At 42.6% G+C, this 18317-nt stretch overlaps 1 long non-coding RNA gene and 1 pseudogene across 2 annotated transcripts in view; one reads left to right on the top strand and one right to left on the bottom strand.

Annotated features, from left to right (window-relative positions):
* The window catches only part of LOC121816103 (uncharacterized), a 34932-nt gene extending 18173 nt beyond the window's left edge, over positions 1-16759 (bottom strand). For both annotated transcript variants that reach the window (XR_009595744.1, XR_006055572.2), the window contains exons 1-3: positions 16676-16759; positions 16245-16351; positions 15366-15513 (exon numbers count right to left, since the gene is read on the bottom strand). This is a non-coding gene — a long non-coding RNA (uncharacterized LOC121816103). The remainder of the gene's footprint in view (positions 1-15365; positions 15514-16244; positions 16352-16675) is intronic.
* On the top strand, positions 6483-7752 carry LOC101104258 (nucleosome assembly protein 1-like 1; annotated as a pseudogene).
* Positions 16760-18317: the final 1558 nt, after the last annotated feature.

Consider the following 18317-nt stretch of genomic DNA (forward strand, 5'->3'; position numbering starts at 1 on the left):
GCATGCATGCATGCATTCGAGAAGGAAATGGCAACCCACTGCACTGTTCTTGCCTGGAGAATCCCAGGGACAGAGGAGCCTGGTGGGCTTCCGTCTATGGGGTCGCACAGAGTCGGACACGACTGAAGCGACTTCGCAGCACCAGCAGCAGCAGGCACAAGTACAATAGCTGTCTCAGCTTCCACAACTGCTATTAGCACTGCTTGACTTTTCTCTGAATCTTTAACATCTGGGCCTGATAACTCCTACTCAGTGGCTTCTCTGTAGCTGGCAGTTTGTACTTCTTTGTTAATTGCAGTAAGCTGGCACGGATTGCCCTTAGGAAAGAATTTCATTTGTGCCTGTACATTCAATGCCAATCCTAGAAAAACCCTTAGGTTTCTAAACCTTTGTTTTAAAGAAAATAGCTTTGTATTTTAAAGCTTTCTCTGCAGAATGCTTACAAGTATTCACCAGAAGTAACCCTATCTTCACCTAGGGGTAGTGCAAAGTCTGTGACAATCCCCAAGGCCAATGCTAACGTGCTCCTCCACTGAAATTTCTGTTCAGCTGCAATCCTTCCCAGCAAAGCCAGAAAGTAATGCACTCAATGTTAAAGAAACTCTTGCATTCATCTGCATGGTCACCCTTACAAAGTGAGAAGAAACCTAGGGAAGGAGCCCAGCCACAACAGCCTGTGCAGTGCAGCAGGTCCTTGAACTCCAGGGGCCCTACAGCCAGGCCTGAGTCTTCTAATACAGGAGTTCGTTATCTTAGACCCTCCTGGCTGAAGCTGGCTTCTTGGATCCCTGGGACCAGGTACCTTCTTCTAGAGGCTGAGACAGTAAAAGACGAATATCCCATTGGCTCTTTCCTCTCTCTTGCTCCAGTATTCCCCATCCCATCCCAGCAACTGAAGGTAAAAGTTAACTTTTAGGGGATGCTTACTATGTGCCAGAAACCCCATCTAAGCAATTTTCAGGTATCTCTCATTTAAGAAATGACACTTTGGATAAGAGTATGAATTCAAGTCAAATTGCTTGAGTTCTGCTTTACCACTTCCTAGCTGTGTGACCCTGGATAAATGAGTTAATCTCTCAGAGCTTTAGTTTCTTCCTCTGCAGAATGGGCTAATAATACCCATACTTCATAGGATCAGTGAGAGAATTAAGTGAGTTAATATAGAGAGAGTATGTAGAACAGTAGATTATAAGTATTGGATTGAAGATCGTTTATGATGAATTATGTTTTTTATGATTTGAAGTTTTTCTCTTCCTGACATTTCAAGGCAATAAAATTGACATTCTGCTTTTTATTCATCCTCATAAAATGTGAACAATTTCCAAATAGAACCTTTACTTGAGAAACTCATGACCTTAATGGAATTAAGCAACTAAAAACTAAATGCTAAACAGTGGAGGCCAGAACAGCATTGTAAAGCAATTATCCTCCGATTTTAAAAATATATTAAGAAGCTAAATACAGTTCTTATAGGCTATTTTGTTGAATAGTACTAATCTTAGATACCAGATAATTCTACAAAAATGGGAATTCTGGCGTATATTCTATATTTCTCCACCTTGTATTTTAACTTATTTAATGTTACAAGTACTTGTAGCTTCTGAAGGCATATAGTTTTCTCTAAAGGAATTCAGCTAATATATCCCATTATTATAATACTGACATTCTTTTACTATTTGAAATTCCTTAGGAGTATTTTTATATATAAAATTATAGTTCTCATAGTCATGTTAGTTTTTCCAGAATTTTACTCTTGCAAAAATATATGTTTATACTTCATTTGACTGAGAGATTTAAGTGAGTAAAATGCATAAAGACATTTTTTACTCCAAGTTACATCTAAACTAAAAATTACTTTTATTCGAATGTTTCAATATCTCAGTATTTCAACATTAATAATAAATCTGAATAATATGATGTGTTCATTTTACAGATACTGTTATGCTGATATTTTATGATGGTAAATAAGTGATTGCACAATCACTACTCACAATCAAGCTCATAGACATCAGAAATGATACTGATGCAGACATACACATATCAGGGCTTCAGAGAACAAACCTGAACCAAAGGTGAATAGCATGTTTGGCTAAATACCAAAGTCAAGGCTTCAGTGTGTTTCTAATATATTAGAATAGTCTTCAGTCATGAAGGATGATAATTTAGAACATAAAGATATGGGGAAATGCTCTGGATAACTTCAAAGTACGTAAGAAAATATATTTAATTCTATACATAATATTAATAAGATCCAAAGCATTTCCATTTGAACTCTTTAGATCCTAAAGAATAGAGACTCACCCTAGCAAGCACAGGTAAAAGAAGCTTCATGTAAGGGTTAATGTTGGTCAATACAAAGAGTATCAGTGAAATCCAAACACTGAAACTCAATGAAGCTAAAGAAGAGGAAGAAAAAGCGGAAGGGCAGATGTGCCAAAATCCTCATCTAATATGGCAAGGTATCAGGAAATAGGGTCTAAAGTAGCCTGAACCAGAAAAGATGTAAGGTTTATCTTTATGAAGATTCAACAAAAGAAACCAACAAAAGAACAATAATTGCATTAAAATTAGAAGAGGAAGAGAACAGTATAATATTCCTTCTTAATAGGGGGTTCTCATAGATGTATCCTAAAATAACCACTCACAAATTAGCGGGGCAAGTATATTATGCAGAAACAGAAAGGTAACCATCAAAAGCACTAAAAACAGAGTCACTTAAAGATGGTTGTCTCTGGCAAGTGGGAATGGGATGAGACAAGCCACTGCGGCCTCTTTTACAAGGCTTGCTGCATGATTTTTTCAGGTCAAGGTTCAGGTATTACCAGGATAAAAAATTTTACATGGAATGGCTAATTGTATCGGAGACTTTCTTTCCCTCGGGCGTTTATGTCTGCACAGATGATAAAGACATTGGCTTGTCGTAACTTCATCTCTCTTCAGCCCAGAATACCTTGAGAGGAAGGAAAGTGGTCTGGGTGGGTGAGGCCCTGACAGAGATTTCTTCCATATCAGAAGGCAGCTCTGCTTCTACCTCTGTCCGGTCTCTCCCTTTCACTCATTATGTGAATTCTGTATGGGCAAAAGTGGGAAGCTTCCATTTTTATTTAAAAATCACATTGTGTCTCCAAAGACAGTACGGCGAAATTGTTTCTCATTTACATTTCGTTAACTCCCTCAGTCACATAATAATTCATTATTCTGTGAAAATGTGCAATAGTCTATAATATGAATGGCTTCAAAAAGCAGCATTCTTAAGAAATATAATGTCCTTCCTTACCACAGAAGTCAAACTCTGATAAAATAACATTAACATACTGATAAGCAAATTTTGCACATCAAAAATTTTATATAGATTTAACACTATTTTCAGCTTTTGTTTAATGAATATTTAATTTGGAAAGCTATGAAATAATAGGTAATTATAGCTCTACAAGAACACATATTGACACGGAGTTTAAAAGACTGTGAAAGGTGCCTTGCGCTTGCAGTGAGTTTATAATTTAAACACAAAGAAAAATTTTAAGGCTGCCAATCAAATATTCATCAGAAGAAAGAATTTACGGAGTATCTCACTTCCTCAGGGCACGTATGCAAAGAAGACACTAAAAATAACATAGGGCAAGTGTGGCAGACCGTGTTCAGGCAAAATCCAAACACACCCAAAAAGAGCTGAAGAAGAAAAAGTTTCCTGAGCTTGAAAGCAAAGGCAATGGGATATAAGGGTCAGGTTTGGAAAAGATAGTGAGGACAGTCTGCAAAGGCCTTATAAGTAGGAAAAAAAATGGGCAAGCCCAAGAGATTGAAATAGTTCCCCACCCTTTGTTTTAGTATCTTTTCCTTAACATGAGCAGTCCTCCACTATCTTCAACCCTGACTCATGATAGAACCCATGTCACTCTTGCTGTCCATAAGAAAATCAATCAGGCTAATGGATAGAGCGTTAACGGGTTATCCTTCTTAAGCAGGGTTTTAACATGCTTTAAAACTTTCTAGAATGCTACAACTAACCAGTCCCATTCCGTGAAACTCTGAGATTTTGATTCAGTCCCAGAAAACTGTATTTTTAACCAGCACTATAAGCAAGTCTGATGTGACCCATCCCCTGACCCACATTTGAAAATCACTGCATTGCACTGAAAGACAGAGGGGTTAGAGAAACCTTCACTTCCCTCTGCTGCAGGAAAATCCACCAGGGCAGGTCTTCTGCAGAATCTCTGTCCTGCATTCTCTCTTCCCATCCTCACCCAGGACTTGCTTTGAAAAATTCTCAAGGATCTTTAATTGTCCATTCATTTCCAATCACAGGCACTAATCCTCTGGCAAGCTGGCAGTTCCTTCACACCCACTCAGAGATATTTGTAGCCTCTGGAGATCTTAGACAGGTGTTAACCCAGTAATCCTTCATCTAAGAGATTTGACTCCACACTAGTATTTTTAATTTCTCCAATCTGTTGCTTGTGGTTCACTGACTGGCAGTTGGATTCCAACCTGATTTCTTGTTGACCTGATACCATAGAGTCATTTCCTTCTGCTTATTCCCCAAGCCTTGTGTCACCCATCTGTGCCCATCTCACCCTAAAGAGAGAGGGTAAACCTACCAGCGGAACAGCTGATCCATGACCTTAGAGCTAGAAAAGATGGGAAAGTCTTTGTACAGATCAAGATTCTTGAAATTACTGCTGAAAAAAATCCTCAATCTGCCCTTTTTTCCCCAAAATCCATCCCAGTTAAAGCTTACTACTTGTTCCCAGCATTACAATGAGCACAAAGACAGGTAGTGAGACTGCATGCCAGCCCTCAGTCATGGGATGGTCACTCAGGTGGTCTAGCACATGCTCATGGTTAACAGACTGTGACTTAAATGCAAACACAAATTCACTGAAAGCTACTTGAGAATGTCTTTAGACTTTCAGGGTTCTACAGATCAGTTTGAAAACACCAGTATAATAGACTTCTTATCTCGGCCACTTGGTGCCTATGGGACCGTGTTAGTGGTTCCTAATCTCTCTGAGCCTGACTTTCAACTCAAGTAGATTGCTCAATAATAGGCTGCCTATATTAGTACAGTACAGAGGATGCCTGATGGCTCAGTGGATAAAGAATCTGCCTGCAATGTGGGACACACAGTTCGATCCCTGGGTCGGGAAGATCCCCTGGAGGAGGGAAGTAGAAACCCACTGCCATATTCTTGCCTGGAGAAGCCCATGGACAGAGGAGCTGGCAGACTACAGTCCAAACAGTCGTAAAGAGTTGATCATGATTGAACTACTAAGCACGAAAAGCACAGAGGATGAATTGCATAAGGGAGACAGTGAAGTCGGAAAGACGAGTTGGAAGATGATTGCAGTGGCTCAGTCATGAGCAGAGAAGGGATATGACTAGATTACCAGCAGTGGGAATCAACAAGGATAACTCCAGAAGACTAACAAAGAAAGAACTGACATTTGTGACTGACTTGCATGTTTTCCTCAACTATACTCCCAGGATATTAACAGGGGTGTGTGAAAAGTGTGATTCCATCTTTGAAGAAACCTGGGGGGTTTCATAGGGGTTAGATAGTTTCATAGGGGTTAATTAGAGCTACCAAGTAAGATTTATGGAATAAGATTTATCAGGATTTCTTAGGTTATCTTATAGCCCAGTTTCTTCAAATTTGAAGAAAGTATGCTACAGTATGATTGACAAATATGGATGTGCTGTAACAGAAAAAAAGAAAGGCTGCTTGAGTAGACATCCCTGACAAACGAAAGAGCCTTTAACAATAAAAGTGGGATGGCAGCTACAGCAAAAAAGAACCAAAGTTTCCTCACCCTGGCAACTCCCTAGATGATCTCCTGTAGCACGTACCTCAGGGGGAGTTCTGGCTACACAGCCAGTTGTTACTGCCGTTTCCCAGAAATTACCAAGTGAAGCCATCAACAGCCTAATATAACCAAGCTGAAAGGTCAAACTAGGAACTCAAAATACCCTGTATATGGGACATACAGGAAACCCAAACTCAGAAGCAAGTGCATCTCATGGTTCTAATAGTCTGCTCTGAAAAAGGATTTATACATCAAAGGTGTGAGTGAGATGAATGGATTTAACAACAGAGTATGATCAGATATACAAATGCTGTGGTTATAGGCAGTGACTCCTCACAGTGTCTGATAACAGGTGTTTTATAGTGTTTTCTGTTAATTAAATCTCAACACAATTTTGTGGCAAGATTATTTGTCTTGTGTTTCAGACAGTCCCAAGTGCATTGGGTAAGAAATGATATACCATGCTCAATATTCCAGGAAATGAATTACCTGGGGGAATTCAGTGAAGATTGCAGAATTATGATGCTGCCTTTTAATATCCATCTGCTTTTTTTTTTTTCCATTGGTTTTGTTGACTGTTTAAACTTGCTAGCTGACATAGGACATCAGGTGTGAAACGTGTAAGGAATTTTGGTGGGATAAGACAAATACAACCAGCTTTTTTAGCGCCGTCTGCTCCTCCCGCCGCCGCCCTGAGTCACTGCCTGCGCAGCTCGGGCCGCTCGGCTCCCCGCGCTCGCCACCGGAGAGCTGAGCTGGAAAACAAAATTTGCCATTTTTGAAAATACTTGGCATTTGTACAACATGGCAGACATCGACAACAAAGAACAGTCTGAACTTGATCAAGATTTGGATGATGTTGAAGAAGTAGAAGAAGAAGAAACTGGTGAAGAAACAAAAATCAAAGCGCGTCAGCTGACTGTTCAGATGATGCAAAATCCTCAGATTCTTGCAGCCCTTCAAGAAAAGACTTGATGGTCTGGTAGAAACACCAATAGGATACATTGAAAGCTTGCCTAGGGTAGTTAAAAGACGAGTGAATGCTCTCAAAAACCTTCAAGTTAAATGTGCACAGATAGAAGCCAAATTCTATGAGGAAGTTCATGATCTTGAAAGAAAGTATGCTGTTCTTTATCAGCCTCTGTTTGATAAGCGATTTGAGATCATTAATGCCATTTATGAACCTACAGAAGAAGAATGTGAATGGAAACCAGATGAGGAAGATGAAATTTCGGAGGAGCTAAAGGAAAAGGCCAAGATTGAAGATGAGAAAAAGGATGAAGAAAAAGAAGATCCCAAGGGAATTCCTGAGTTTTGGCTGACCGTTTTTAAGACTGTTGACTTGCTCAGTGATATGGTTCAGGAACATGATGAGCCTATTCTGAAGCACTTGGAAGATATTAAAGTGAAGTTCTCAGATGCTGGTCAACCCATGAGTTTTGTCTTAGAATTTCACTTTGAACCCAATGAATATTTCACCAATGAAGTGTTGACAAAGACATACAGGATGAGGTCAGAACCAGATGATTCTGATCCCTTTTCTTTTGATGGACCAGAAATTATGGGTTGTACAGGGTGCCAGATAGATTGGAAAAAAGGGAAGAATGTCACCTTGAAAACGATTAAGAAGCAGCAGAAACACAAGGGACGTGGGACAGTTCATACTGTGACCAAAACAGTTTCTAATGACTCTTTCTTTAATTTTTTGGCCCCTCCTGAAGTTCCTGAGAGTGGAGATCTGGATGATGACTCTGAAGCTATCCTCGCTGCAGACTTTCAAACTGGTCGCTTTTTACGTGAGCGTATAATCCCAAGATCAGTGTTATGCTTTACTGGAGAAGCTATTGAAGATGATGATAATTATGATGAAGAAGGTGAAGAAGCCGATGAGGAAGGGGAAGAAGAAGGAGATGAGGAAAATGATCCAGACTAGGACCCAAAGAAGGATCAAAACCCAGCAGAGTGCAAGCAGCAGTGAAGCAGGATGTATGAGGCCCTGAGGATAACCTGCACTGATCTACCTTCTGCTTCCATGGAAAGGATGAATTTACATCATTTGACAAGCCTATTTCAAGGTTTTTGTTTGTTTGTTTGCTCACTTTTGTTTTTGCATCCTAAAATAAAAATGTCATATAATTTAAATTAAAAAAAAAAGAGACAAATACAACCAGCAGATAGGGGTTAGGCTACAACTGGGATTTAGGTCCAGGTATAAGCCTGGGCCAGGACAGGACTGGGACAATGCCCTGGAGCGAGTCTTACCCATTTCTCTAAGCTGAGACCACACTGAAGCACCAGGAGGCTGGAGACAGCTTGAAGACCAAGGAAGCAAAGGAGGTGTTGCTAAGGATGATGTCAAGGGTCAGCCACGGGTCAAGGTAAGGAGGAAAGTAATGAAGGTAGGTCTACGCTGTCCAATAAAATTAGGAGTATGTGCAGTCACCACACTGACAGCCTAACAGAGATGCGTGGAGCCAATAGTATTCTATCTAATGGCGTGGCTAGAACAAAAGACACAGCCTGAATACCAAGTTATTTATTTTGGCTTCAGATTTGGGTAAACAAAAAGCAGATCAGTCACAATACAATTGGGCTTCCCAGGTGGCTCAGTGGTAAAGAATCCACCTGCCAATGCAGGGGATGCGGGTTCAATCCCTGAATCAGAAAAATTCCCTGGAGAAGGGAATAGCAACCCACTCCAGTATTCTTGCCTGGGAAATCCCATGAACAGAGGAGCCTGGTGGATTTCAGTCCATGGGGTCACAAGAATCAAACACGACTGATCGACTAAATAATAACACCACCACCACAATATATAAACTGATTCTCTACATTCATAGATAGGTATTGATTTGACCGGAAGCTGAAGAATTCAATCATAATAGTTACGGTTATAGTTTTTAATGCCTGGTTTATGATACATGCAGCAGAAAAAGCTTTCTGATGTCCAGACATCACACCTGAGAGGAAGGTGTTATTGCCAGTTGAAAAGATCAGAATTTGCTCGTCTATAAGCCACAGAGAAAATGCTTGAAGGAATCTTGGTCTTGTCACAAACATGTTTTCAATAACCTGGTATTCCTACATCCTTCTCTGACTTTGTAGTTGATCCAAATAATTTCTCGTGCATTTTAATGTTGTCTCATTATAAGGTGTGGTTTTGTAAGAATTAGGCTTGACCAAGATGATCTCTCGGTAATAGAATCTACTAATATTAACTAAGGAGATGAGGGAATTGACCTAAATACCCAAGTTAGGAAACAAAGACTTGGCTTTGTATTGTCAGCACTCAGAGGGTGTTGTGAGGCTCAGAACCTATGATCACTCAGCGTCAAGTCAATAAAAGATCGGGGTTTATTGCAAGTTGAACTTAGTATTTTCTAAGGCAATGCTGTTCATAGAAATATGTGAACTGCTAACATGCTAATATGAGCCGCATAAGGAAATTTTAAATTTTCTAGTGGCCACATTGGGCTTCCCTGATAGCTCAGTTGTTAAAGAATCCACCTGCAATGTAGGAGACCTGGGTTTGATCCCTGGGTTGGGAAGATCCCCTGGAGAAGGGAAAGGCTACCCACTCCAGTATTCTGGCCTGGAGAATTCCATGGACTGTATAGTCCATGGGGTCTCAAAGAGTAGGACATGACTGAGCAAATTTCATTTTTTTTTTTTTTCACTTTCAGTGGCCACATTAAAAAAGGTAAAAAGAAAGAGGTGAAATTAATTTGCATGATATATTTTAATATAATATAGCCAAAATGTTATAATTTAAACACATACTCAATGTTTTAAAATTATTAAGCGTACATTTTACATTCTCTTTTGTTATACCAAGTTGTTGAAATTCAGTATGTATTTTACACTGACAGCGTGTCTTAGTTCAGACTAGCCCCAAGTTAAGGACTCAATAGCCCCGTGTGATTAGTGGCTACCATAAGGCCAACAGAGTCCTAAGATCTCAAACGGGTAGTGAAATTCAAATAGATAGGAAAAAAACACTTATTAATATATTGTACAACAAATCAAGCTTTCAAACACATCAAATTGTTTTAACATATGTCATATGGCATAGATATTATAAGTATCTATGTCAATGCTGCTGCTGCTGCTGCTGCTGCTAAGTCGCTTCAGTCGTGTCTGACTCTGTGCGACCCCATAGACAGCAGCCCACCAGGCTCCCCCATCCCTGGGATTCTCTAGGCAAGAATACTGGAGTGGGCTGCCATTTCCTTCTCCAATGCATGAAAGTGAAAAGTCAAAGTGAAGTCGCTCAGTCGTGTCTGACTCTTCGTGACCCCATGGACTGCAGCCTACCAGGCTCCTCCGTCCATGGGATTTTCCAGGCAAGAGTACTGGAGTGGGGTGCCGTTGCCTTCTCCTATCTATGTTAATAGATGTATTATAATTATCTGTAAGTAAAGTAACTGCTTTATTGCTAAAAAAGAAAGGGTTTTTTGTTTGTTTCCAGATTAAGAAAAGATATCCATTAGTTAATTTTTGTGGTAGAATGCTTCAATCCAACAGGATTTGAAGACCAATGCTTTGGAATAACATGGGTCACACACAGCTCCGAAAACAATGAAAACTTGAGCATAAATTTGATGGGGACAGGGTGGGAGAGAAGGAAGGGGAAAGGAAAGAAAGGAGGAGAGGCGGGTGCTTTGACAATGACAGACAAAGGACCTGGGGGAGGGGCTTCATCTCCACTGCATTTTGCCAAGAGCCAGTCCTGATATTAAAGAAGTTTATGGCTCTATACAGCTTTATTGCACTAGTTTGCAATTATTTATCCCTCTGCTCTTTTTATTCACAAGAGACACATCTGAAAGTGTGTCTCAGCTATTTATTCTGATCACCTTGATAACTGATACAGATCACCATGGCCTGCCCCACACAAAATTATGGACAGTGACCTACAAATGTCCTTTCTGCCCCCAAATGCCTCCTCCAATTCCCACAGTGATGCCTGAAATCCACAGAGAGCCTTCCTCTGGGTAAAGAGAGGATTTCCCAGATTTCAGCCATTTGATTGATTATGTTGGTCATTATTTCTGCCAAATCTGTATGTGCTGTGCTGTGTTTAGTCGCTCAGTCATGTCCAACTCTTTATAACCCCATGGACTGTAGCCCGCCAGGCTCCTCTGTCCATGGGATTCTCTAGGCACTAGAGTGGGTTGTCATGTCCTCCTCCAGGAGATCTTCCCAACCCAGGGACTGAACCCAGGTTTCCTGCATTGCAGGCCAGTTCTTTACTGACTGAGCCACCAGGAAAGCCCAAGAACACTGGAGTGGGTAGCCTGTCCCTTCTCCAGGGGATCTTCTCAACCCAGGAATCGAACTGGGGTCTCCTACATTGCAGGCAGATTCTTTACCAGCTGAGCTACCAGGGAAGCCCACCAGATCTGTATACCACCTATTCTATTACTTATTTAATGTTTTCTTTAAACCAACTTCTTCCTTTCCACTGAAACAAACTTACAAAGAAAAGAAACTCTATATCATTACCAAAAAGTAAAACCTACACAATTTGCCGTAAATACTCTAAAGATGCAAACACCACCATTACACTTTACATGGTTACATATGTAACACTCCAAATCTTCACGCCTACCACCAGTGGTAAAAGACCACTTACTAGGAAATAAATGGGTTAAGAATTTCCAAATACTTTAAAAGGTGACTGCAAAAAAATATGAATATCATAGAGCAGAGGTAGCATTCATAAATAGCTAGGAAAGCCGCTTGAGGAGGGAATCTGGTTTATGTTAGCATTCTCATCTTTACTGTGCCTAAGAATCACCTGGGAAGCTTATTTAAAATATAGGTTTCTAGGTCCCACAGCAGATTTCATAGATTTAGTAGAACTGGGTTGGGTGTGGATATATGCATTTTAATCAAATTCCTCAGGTGGTTAGGATGTAGTCGGTCTGCAAAGCACCCAAGAAATCCTGGGATGCTTCACTGCAACCCAGTAAGAGATGTGACGCTAAGTCACAGACAATAGTGCCCTGGGGCAGCAGGGGGACCTAATATAGTGCCGATGCACAGGGGCTGGGGTGGGGGAGGGAGAGATCTGAAGGCAGCGCCATCAGTTCAGCTATTTTGTGGAATGTCTCTTTCCAGATGACCAGAGCTTAATGCAACCATCTATTCACTTCAGTATAAACCCAGCAACAACATCGCTTCAATGGTTATAAATAAATCATATACATCAGCCCTGGATGGAATCTCTCTGCGGGTATCTCCTGTTTCTCCCTCTCTCAGAGAAGATAAAGGTCATGCGTTTATTTAGGGTATTAGGAATTTATATAAAGCTTCCATTTGATCATAACAGTCCACATGAAAGATGCGAGATTTCAGGTTGATGTAAAAAGGGTGGGTAGAGAGTATGTGCTTGAACTTTTCCAGCAAAGTGAATGAATGAATCAGAATGGATTCTACAGGAAGTAAAGTCATTCCCAACAAAAGCCCTCCAGGGCCAGAGACAGAAAAACCTCAGCAGGGACCTATCTGCAATTCAAGATACTTCCTGATTTCCCCTTATCTCACATCAAATATTATGGTTGCTGTGTGGGAAGCTTCTAAGATGGTGCCCAGTGAGGCCTGCCTCCTGGCATCCATGCCCTTGCGTAATCCCCTCCCCTGCAGTGCGGTCAGAATCCAGTGACTTCCTTCTCATTTATAGACTAGGGCAAAAGTGATGGGATACACCTCTGAGATGATGATAATGGTGCCCGTGTGCTCAGTCATGTCTGCCTCCTGCAACCCTATGGACTGTAGCCCACCAGGTTTCTCTGTCCATGGAATTTTCCAGACAAGAACAGTTGAACTGGTTGTCATTTGCTTCTCTAGGGAGGCTTCACGGCCCAGGAATTGAACCTGTGTCTCCTGCATTGGCAGGCAGGTTCTTTGCCAACGGAGCCACCTGGGAAGCCGCCTCTGAAGCGAGGCTCCACAACAGTGACTTCCGTCTTGCTCCTGCTCTCTCTCTGGCTCTTCCTGCTTGCCCATTCTGATGGAACAAAGTACCATTTTGTGAGATGCCCTGCAGAGAGGTCCACATGGCAAGAGACTGAGGGGTTGTATCAGCTCCTATGGCTGCTGTAACAGATGAGCACAAACTTGGTGGCGTAAAACAACAGAAATGTATTCACTCCATTCTGGAGATGGGAAGACTGAAACGAGTTTCACTGACTGTAATCAAGGTGTCAGCAAAGCTGTGGCTTCCTCTGGAGGCTCTAGGGGAGAATCCTTGCCTTGGCACTTCCAGCCCTGGTGGCTGCCAGCATCCTTGACTTGTGGCTGCGTCCTTCCTATCAACACCTCTATGGTCACATTGCCCCCTCCTTTCCTGTGCCGAGTCACCCTGCGCCTCTCTTTTGCAAGGATACTGCTGATGGCTTGAAGGGACCACCCAGAGAGCCCAGGAAAATCTCATCTCAAAAATCTTAATCTAGGACTTCTCTGGCGGTGCAGAGGTAAAGAATCCACCTGCCAATGCAAGGGGCGTGGGTTTGGTCCCTGGGCTGAGAAGATCCCACATGGCGCAGGGCAGCTAAGCCCATGTGCCACAACTACTGAGGCCCTGCACCTAGAGGCTGTGCTCTGCAATAATGAGAGGCCCACACACCGCAACGGAGGGTAGCCCCCACTCGCCACGATTAGAGAAAGGCCCCACTCAGAAACCAGGACCCAGGGCAGTCAAAAGTAAATAACTTTTTTTAACTCTTAATCTCATTCACAAAAACTTTACCATATGGTAAATTTTATATTATGGACTTTACCACAATTTTTTTTTTTTAATTTTAAAGTCAAAGTCAAAGAGTTAGGTGCTCAGTCATGTCCAACTCTTGGCACCCCATGGACTGTGGCCTGCCAGGCTCCCTTGTCCATAGGATTGATTCTTCAGGCAAGAATACTGCAGTGGGTTGCCATTCCCTTCTCCAGGGGCTCTTCCCGACCCAGGGATCAAACCCGGGTCTCTCACATTGCTAACGGATTCTTTACCACTTGAGCCGCCAGGGAAGCCCAATTTTTTTTTTTTTAATTGTAAGATAACATACACATATTTCAGAGATTAAGACCTGATGTCTTTGGGAGCCATGATTCCACCCACTACAGGTGATTCCTAGCCAACAACTAGAGAAGCACTGAAGCCAGTTCAACAGTCAGTGAGGAACTCAGTGCTGCCAAGTGACCACTTGAGTGAGATCAGGAGCAGTTCCTTCCCCAGTCCAGCCTGGAGATGACTGCAGCCCAGATGAAGCCCTGAAGACAATCTGCAGAGACTCGAGCCAAAGAACCCAACTAAACTGTGCCCAGATTCCTGAGTCACAGAAGCTCTGAGATAATACAGGCTCCTGTAACCAAGTTTGGGGGTGCTGCTACACAGCACCAGATAACTGACAGCTACTTTGTTCCAGGCTTGTAGAATGTCAATTCGTTACACTGTATTCACATCTATCACACGAGAATGGAACCAAAACTGTTTTGTTGATAGAGGCCACCTAAGACCACAAGCTGCAGGGAGGAGAAGCCCACTTTCTGCGGGACCTCAGGCAAGGTCTCTGCGACTTTGTTTCCACTTGTGTGGCTGCTGCTGCTGCTAAGTCGCTTCAGTCGTGTCAGACTCTGTGCGACCCCAGACGGCAGCCCACCAGGGTCCCCCATCCCTGGGATTCCCCAGGCAAGAACACTGGAGTGGGTTGCCATTTCCTTCTCCAGTGCATGAAAATGAAAAGCAAAAGTGAAGTCACTCAGTCGTGTCCGACTTGTAGCGACCCCATGGACTGCAGCCTTCCAGCCATGGGATTTTCCAGGCAAGAGTACTGGAGTGGGTTGCTATTTCCTTCTCCAGTGCATCACAGTGAAAAGTGATGGAGTTAACGATACTCTCCCAATAGTACTGTTGACAATACTTCATGACATATGTAAAGCAGCCTCTTCAGGATCTGGCATATAGTAAGTGCTCAATAAATAGTAGTCTATGTACTATTTTTATATGCCTTAAGAAAACATACATGGTCTTCCCAGGTGGTTCAGTGGTAACGAATCTGCCTACCAATGCAGGAGACACAGGTTCAATCCCTGGGTTGGAAGACCCCCTAGAAGAGGAAATGACAACCAACTCCTGGAAAATCTCATGGACAGAGAAGTCTGGTGGGCTACAGTCCATGGGGTTGCAAAGAGTCGGACACGACTAAGTGACTAAGCATGCATGCATGCAAGAAACCATGTATTTTAAAACAAAATAGAACTAAGTATATTTTAGCATCTCAGATGTTTTAAATGAAAATATTGTTTCTCCAAGGCCAATGACTTGGTGGTCCATTAAAAAAAAAATCTAATATCTCTTATAATGGATTCTCTCATCTCCATAGGCCATACCAGCTGTACTCTGGGCACCCTTTTGACAGCTGATCCCGTTTGAAACATTAAAAACAGTTAGTACAAAATATGGACTCGGGAAAGGAAGGAATCGATAAAGAAATCAAGACCAAATTGTTTCAGCTGGAGTCAGTGAACCATTTCTTGACAGAGAGAGATGATGCAGTCACTTACCAGGAGAAAACTAACAAAGGACCTTGAAACCAAGTATGAGTCTGGGAAACTGCTCAGCGATGGATGGCAGGTCGATTTAGGCGGCAGGGACAGGATGAAGAGGTGGTAACATCCCTTGGAGGGCGGGGGAGATCGTTTCAGAAGCAGTCTGTGGGGAAAAAGGCTGAAGGTTAATGACAGGGGACTCTGGAAGACGCGGAAGCCAGAGAGTTATGGTGACATCCTCTCTCTTTTGCAAAAGGTTTGATCTAGAGTCTCATCCCTGAACTTGATCAGCACTTAACCTCTGCTCTCTCCTCCTCCCTGCAATAAGGAATCATCTGGATCATCTCCCCGGTCTCTTTTAGCTGGCATTCACAGCCACTGCCCATGTGAAAATGGATTATTCCCTCCCACATATGCTCAGCTTACTGATGAACGGTGAAATTCGCTGGGGACAGTCAGCTGCTACTAAGCTTCACTTTCTGCTCTTTTCCTAGTGTAAGTTATTATTCATTTAAGAGGAGAATCGGCACTTAATATGTGAGAGAAAAAGCACCCAAGAGATGGCTTTCCAAGGGCCTCTGCGCAGCCTGGGAAAATAATTTATCTTCCCCCTGATGCTGACAGTAAGAGTCACTGGGGCTTCCCTTGCAGGATCAGGTGGTAAAGAATGTGCCTGCAAGGCAGGAGACCCAGGTTCAATCCCTGGGTTTGGAAGAGCCCCTGGAGAAGGGAATGGCTACCCACTCCAGTATTCTTGCCTGGAGAATCCCCACGGACAGAGGAGCCTGGCGGGCTACAGTCCATGGGGTCACAAAGAGTCAGAGGCGACTGAGCAACTAACACTTTTGCTTTTCACTTTCAACACTGACAGGAAGAACAACTGTGGCAGCTGACCTTGAGTACTGAGAAGGAAGACTGGGGTGGTTTGGATGGAGGTGGTTCCGGCACCAACAGTCGTGTCCATACACACACGTTTTCTGGAGTTGAGGGGCATTTGTTTTCTTTTTAAAGGAAAAAGAAAAAAGTAAGTCAAATTGTTTATTCCTTTTCTAAAATATTTTATATTTACTAGCTTTTTATTTGTGCCAGAGATTAATATGCATAGGAAAAGGAGGTGCTGAGTGTTTCCTTGTTATCTCCATGTTTCCAGGCCTCCCCTTCTTCCATAAGCATAGAAGCTGTCTCAGCAGCCCTGGTTTATATATATAGACACTGACGCTTCCATTCCTGTCAACCTTGACCTCTGCCTCCTTGCACCTCCCTCCCAGTCACCCAGCCAGCGGGCAGCCAAGCGCAGGCCGCTCCCCAGAAGGCTTTGCAGTTACCTGGCAACAGTGACAATCTGGAACAGAAGACCAAACAGCAGCAGACACCAGAAAGAGCAGCTTCGTCCAGAATCTAAAAGAGGGAACGAGAAGGGAGGCAAAGGCTCTTTTTATCAATGGTTTTTATCCCCGCCTGTGCTGTTCTCCTGAATCCCCAACTCCCAATTTCTATCATCACCTGGTAAAAATAGCCTCCAATTGGAGAGTTTCATAAGAGCCATAGAGACTCACATGGAAGAGTGTACTTGGGTAGACTCACTAATCACTCCCTTCCTTAATCCCAGTGTGGAATGCTCAGGAGTTAATCAACCTAGTTTCCATCTGGGCACATGCTGTGTTTCAATCCAAGAATGTATTTTGACCATCTAATTATCTTTCCAAGATAACATCCGAAATTCTGTGTACTGAGAAGCACTGACAAGCAATTATCTCACATCTTGCCTCCTTAACCATAATTCCACAGTGAGAGGTCTTTGGTGGGGGTGGGGGTAGGGGGGTGGATAAGCATAGTAACTAACAATAGCTAACATTTACTGAAAGCTTACTCTGTTCCAGCCGCCTCTCTGAACACTTTAAACTTTTGAAACAGTCTTATGAGATCAATAATATCATTATCTCCATTTTACCGATGGAAAAACTAGAGGTCAGAATGACTAACTGTCAAACGTCATACATCCATTAAGAGCAAGGCCATGATTTAAATTTGCTTCAGTGTTTGAACTCATGTTCTGAATCACCTTGTTAGGTAAATGAAAGCTGGAGACTGTAGGATTTGCTAAGAGGGAGCTTGTCTGAACGGTAAGACAGAGGTGAAGAGCAGAAACTGTAAGAGTCAGTGGATAAAAATTAATTATGCTACAGTCACCTAATAGAATATGCTAATCAAAACTTACTCCTCCATTAAAGTGGGATTGTGTAATTATAGGAGAGGCTGATCAACCCTCTCGGCAGAGTTCTGGGAAACTATGTAAACTCCCACAGGTCGCAGAGCATATAAAAGTCAACCTACAGGGACAATGACCCCTGAGGACTCTGTCATCCTCATCTTCTGTGATTTGATAGGCAAAGCAACATGGGCCATGTGAGTCAGCACAAAGAGAACGGGGTGTGGAATGACATGACCAAGTCGTGGCTTGCTTCTCCACACACTTTGTGACCTCAAAAAAGTCCATTCCATAAACATTCACAGGGCTTATGCGTTGCACACCAAGTGCTGATGTAGAGACTGAGGAAGTAGGAAATTCCAGCCACGCACCATGTGCTGAAGTGGGTCACAGGCTCAAGGAGCAGGGAGAATTGTGAACAGTTTCCCACATTTTCCATATCTCTAGACTGAGATGACTAATTGCAACTTCTCCTGTTGTTGCAAGCATCAGACTAGATAATGGCTGTGAGAAGGACTTACGGACTGCAAAAAAGGCATACAAAGTCAGTCAGTCAGTTCAGTCACTCGGTTGTGTCCGACTCTTTGCGACCCCATCAATCACAGCACGCCAGGCCTCCCTGTCCATCACCAACTCCCAGAGTTCACTCAGACTCACGTCCATTGAGTCAGTGATGCCATCCAGCCATCTCATCCTCTGTCATCCCCTTCTCCTCCTGCCCCCAATCCCTCCCAGCATCAAAGTCTTTTCCAATGAGT

Source organism: Ovis aries, chromosome 12 (genome assembly GCF_016772045.2).
Source record: "Ovis aries strain OAR_USU_Benz2616 breed Rambouillet chromosome 12, ARS-UI_Ramb_v3.0, whole genome shotgun sequence".
Classification (NCBI taxonomy): Eukaryota; Metazoa; Chordata; class Mammalia; order Artiodactyla; family Bovidae; genus Ovis; species Ovis aries.